The sequence below is a fragment of the Dendropsophus ebraccatus genome, chromosome 2, assembly GCF_027789765.1.
Source record: "Dendropsophus ebraccatus isolate aDenEbr1 chromosome 2, aDenEbr1.pat, whole genome shotgun sequence".
Classification (NCBI taxonomy): Eukaryota; Metazoa; Chordata; class Amphibia; order Anura; family Hylidae; genus Dendropsophus; species Dendropsophus ebraccatus.
Window position 1 is genome coordinate 6123051 of NC_091455.1, and position 5506 is coordinate 6128556.

A 5506-nucleotide genomic window follows, 5' to 3' on the forward strand; every position below is an offset into this window, starting at 1 on the left:
TTATTGTCGTCTTCCTTTGTCTGTGAGCCCTCAGCGGCGTATCACAAGGGAGGGGACTCTGTCAGCCATGATTGACGGACCTGCCATAAATTGCTGGTAGAGCAGGCTGTCATGAAGCGTTCTGGGTGGGACCGTTATCTGTAATGGTGGATGGGGACATAGAAGGCGATCATACATAAATCTCATGTCATTCAGACCCGGTGAGAATAAGATGCCGCCATGATGAAAACTGATGGACTGGGGGCAGGGAATCCATATCTGATGGTAATAGAAGAGTCCGGCCCATTTACATTGTGCAGCTGCACAGATCCCCAGAGAAGAGCGGGAAGGTCATATATGTTAGGCTACGTTCACACAGAGCAAAAGGAGCGGATTACGCAAGGAAATATTTCCGCCTGAAATCAACTGACGCTGAATTCCGAGCAGAATATAAGCAGAATGTAAGCAGAATCCCTGCGTATTCTGCTAGGAAAGTGTTCAGCTCGTAATCAGCTCTTGACAAATTCAGCGCGGAATACTCGAGGAATCCGCGCTGAATCCGCATGCATTCAGCGCTGAAATTCAGCGAGTATTTGGTGAGTAAACTAGACTATACCAGAACATATACTAGAATCCTCCTCCCCCCCCTTTTCCCCATTTCCGCGCTGATTCAGCGAGTAATTTCCGCTTGTATTACGCTTGTATTCCGCGCTGAATCCGCGCTGAAACAGAAAATCAGAGCCCCATTGATTTGTATAGGCTTCCGCTAGCGGAAGAATGAACATGTTCATTCTTCTGGCGGAAAGCGGATTAGTTCAGTGCGGAAATTCCACTGTGTGAACTGCAGAGCAGAATTTCCATTCAACACAATGGAAATTAGCTCTGCACCTATTTTAACGACTGAAATTTCAGCGCTGATTCGGCGCAGAAATTCAGCTGCTTTTGCTCAGTGGGAACGAGCCCTTAGTGTCACCGGTACGGAATACCATACAGACTGCGGAGAGCACAGGCTTCCGGCCTTCAGGTCTGGATATAGAAAGGTTCTGTGTATAGAAGCATCAGATGACGTATGTGACCCAGCTCAGTATAGATACAGCTCCTGTATACAGCCAGTGGCCAGCTCCGGTGGTATCAGATATAGCTCCTGTATACAGCCAGTGGCCAGCTCAGTGCAGATATAGCCCTTGTATACAGCCAGTGGCCAGCTCCGGTGGTATCAGATATAGCTCCTGTATACAGCCAGTGGCCAGCTCAGTGCAGATATAGCTCCTGTATACAGCCAATGGCCAGCTCCGGTGGTATCAGATAAAGCTCCTGTATACAGCCAATGGCCAGCTCCGGTGGTATCAGATAAAGCTCCTGTATACAGCCAATGGCCAGCTCCGGTGGTGTCAGATACAGCTCCTGTATACAGCCAGTGGCCAGCTCCGGTGGTATCAGATAAAGCTCCTGTATACAGCCAATGGCCAGCTCCGGTGGTATCAGATATAGCTCCTGTATACAGCCAGTGGCCTGCTCAGTGCAGATATAGCCCCTGTATACAGCCAGTGGCCAGCTCCGGTGGTATCAGATATAGCTCCTGTATACAGCCAATGGCCAGCTCAGTGCAGATATAGCCCCTGTATACAGCCAATGGCCAGCTCCGGTGGTGTCAGATATAGCTCCTGTATACAGCCAATGGCCAGCTCCGGTGGTATCAGATATAGCTCCTGTATACAGCCAGTGGCCTGCTCAGTGCAGATATAGCCCCTGTATACAGCCAGTGGCCAGCTCCGGTGGTATCAGATATAGCCCCTGTATACAGCCAGTGGCCAGCTCAGTGCAGATATAGCTCCTGTATACAGCCAATGGCCAGCTCCGGTGGTATCAGATATAGCTCCTGTATACAGCCAATGGCCAGCTCCGGTGGTATCAGATATAGCTCCTGTATACAGCCAATGGCCAGCTCCGGTGGTGTCAGATATAGCTCCTGTATACAGCCAATGGCCAGCTCCAGGGGTATCAGATATAGCTCCTGTATACAGCCAATGGCCAGCTCCGGTGGTATCAGATATAGCTCCTGTATACAGCCAATGGCCAGCTCAGTGCAGATATAGCTCCTGTATACAGCCAATGGCCAGCTCCGGTGGTATCAGATATAGCTCCTGTATACAGCCAATGGCCAGCTCCGGTGGTATCAGATATAGCTCCTGTATACAGCCAATGGCCAGCTCCGGTGGTATCAGATATAGCTCCTGTATACAGCCAGTGGCCTGCTCAGTGCAGATATAGCCCCTGTATACAGCCAGTGGCCAGCTCCGGTGGTATCAGATATAGCTCCTGTATACAGCCAGTGGCCAGCTCAGTGCAGATATAGCTCCTGTATACAGCCAATGGCCAGCTCCAGGGGTATCAGATATAGCTCCTGTATACAGCCAGCGGCCAGCTCAGTGCAGATATAGCTCCTTTATACAGCCAGTGGCCAGCTCCGGTGGTATCAGATATAGCTCCTGTATACAGCCAGTGGCCAGCTCAGTGCAGATATAGCTCCTGTATACAGCCAATGGCCAGCTCCAGGGGTATCAGATATAGCTCCTGTATACAGCCAGCGGCCAGCTCAGTGCAGATATAGCTCCTTTATACAGCCAGTGGCCAGCTCCGGTGGTATCAGATATAGCCCCTGTATACAGCCAATGGCCAGCTCAGTGCAGATATAGCTCCTGTATACAGCCAATGGCCAGCTCTGGTGGTATCAGATATAGCTCCTGTATACAGCCAATGGCCAGCTCAGTGCAGATATAGCTCCTGTATACAGCCAATGGCCAGCTCCAGGGGTATCAGATATAGCTCCTGTATACAGCCAATGGCCAGCTCCGGTGGTATCAGATACAGCTCCTGTATACAGCCAGTGGCCTGCTCAGTGCAGATATAGCCCCTGTATACAGCCAGTGGCCAGCTCCGGTGGTATCAGATATAGCTCCTGTATACAGCCAATGGCCAGCTCAGTGCAGATATAGCCCTTGTATACAGCCAGCGGCCAGCTCCGTGGTATCAGATATAGCTCCTGTATACAGCCAATGGCCAGCTCCTGTGGTATCAGATACAGCTCCTGTATACAGCCAATGGCCAGCTCCTGTGGTATCAGATATAGCTCCTGTATACAGCCAATGGCCAGCTCCGGTGGTATCAGATACAGCTCCTGTATACAGCCAGTGGCCTGCTCAGTGCAGATATAGCCCCTGTATACAGCCAGTGGCCAGCTCCGGTGGTATCAGATATAGCTCCTGTATACAGCCAATGGCCAGCTCAGTGCAGATATAGCCCTTGTATACAGCCAGCGGCCAGCTCCGGTGGTATCAGATATAGCTCCTGTATACAGCCAGGGCCAGCTCAGTGCAGATATAGCTCCTGTATACAGCCAATGGCCAGCTCCGGTGGTATCAGATATAGCTCCTGTATACAGCCAGCGGCCAGCTCCAGTGGTATCAGATATAGCCCCTGTATACAGCCAGCGGCCAGCTCCGGTGGTATCAGATATAGCTCCTGTATACAGCCAGCGGCCAGCTCCGGTGGTATCAGATATAGCTCCTGTATACAGCCAGCGGCCAGCTCCTGTGGTATCAGATATAGCTCCTGTATACAGCCAGTGGCCAGCTCAGTGCAGATATAGCTCCTGTATACAGCCAGCGGCCAGCTCCAGTGGTATCAGATATAGCCCCTGTATACAGCCAGCGGCCAGCTCCGGTGGTATCAGATATAGCTCCTGTATACAGCCAGCGGCCAGCTCCGGTGGTATCAGATATAGCTCCTGTATACAGCCAGTGGCCAGCTCAGTGCAGATATAGCTCCTGTATACAGCCAGCGGCCAGCTCCAGTGGTATCAGATATAGCCCCTGTATACAGCCAGCGGCCAGCTCCGGTGGTATCAGATATAGCTCCTGTATACAGCCAGCGGCCAGCTCCGGTGGTATCAGATATAGCTCCTGTATACAGCCAGCGGCCAGCTCCTGTGGTATCAGATATAGCTCCTGTATACAGCCAGTGGCCAGCTCAGTGCAGATATAGCTCCTGTATACAGCCAGCGGCCAGTTCTGGTGGCATCAGATATAGCTCCTGTATACAGCCAGCGGCCAGCTCCGGTGGTATCAGATATAGCTCCTGTATACAGCCAGTGGCCAGCTCCGGTGGCATCAGATATAGCTCCTGTATACAGCCAGCGGCCAGCTCCGGTGGTATCAGATATAGCTCCTGTATACAGCCAGCGGCCAGCTCCAGTGGTGTCAGGGCTGCTGCTTGCTTCGGAGCTCCACAGTGTATGAGGGATGTGCACCATAAAACCCTATGGACACCTTGGTACTGAATGCTGTTTATTTGTTACCTGCAAGTAAGCAACTTAATAAGTAGTCGTCAGTCATTTAATATAGTATTGCTCCTCCTTCCCTTCTCTAAGTGTTGGAGAGGAAGGAGGATATACACAGCAAATCGGAGCGGGGAGGGCATACATGGAGGGCAGCTTACACAAGCTGGAGATAGGGAGGAGAGCATTCATGGAGGGCAAGTTACACAAGCTGGATAAAGCAGGAGAGTATTTGGAGGGCAGCTCACACAGGCTGTAGATAGGGAGGAGAGTACATATGAAGGGCAGCTCACACAGGCTGTAGATAGGGAGGAGAGTACATATGAAGGGCAGCTCACACAGGCTGTAGATAGGGAGGAGAGTATATATGGAGGGCAGCTCACACAAGCTGGATAAAGCAGGAGAGTATATGGAGGGCAGTTCACATAGGCTGGAGATAGGGAGGAGAATATATATGGAGCCAGTTCAAATAGGCTGGAGATGGGGAGGAGAGTGTATATGGAGGGCAGCTTACAGGCTGTTGATAGGGTGGAGAGTATATACATGGAGGGCAGCTCACACAAGCTGGAGATAGGGAGGAGAGTATATATGGAGGGCAGTTCACACAGGCTGGAGATAGGGAGGAGAGTATATATGGAGGGCGGCTCACACAGGCTGGAGATAGAGAGGAGAGTATATATGGAGGGCAGCTCACAAGATGTAGATAGAGAGGATAGTATATATGGAGGGCAGCTCACATGGGCTGGAGATGAGAAAAGTATATATGGAGGGCAGCTCACATGGGCTGGAGATAGGGAGGAGAGTATATATGGAGGGAAGCTCACATGCTGGGGATAGGAAGGCGAATATATATGTAGGGCAGCTTACACATGCTGGAGATGAGTAGAGTATTTACGGAGGGCAGCTTACACATGCTGGAGATGAGAGTATATATGTAGGGCAGCTCAAACAGGCTGGAGATAGGGAGGAGAGTATATGTAGGGCAGCTCACACAGGCTGGAGATAGGGAGGAGAGTATATATGAAGGGCAGCTCACACAGGCTGGAGATGAGGAGAGTATATATGGAGGGCAGCTCACACAGGCTGGAGATAGGGAGGAGAGTATATATGGAGGGCAGCTCACACAGGCTGGAGATAGGGAGGAGAGTATATATGGAGGGCAGCTCACACAGGCTGGAGATAGGGAGGAGA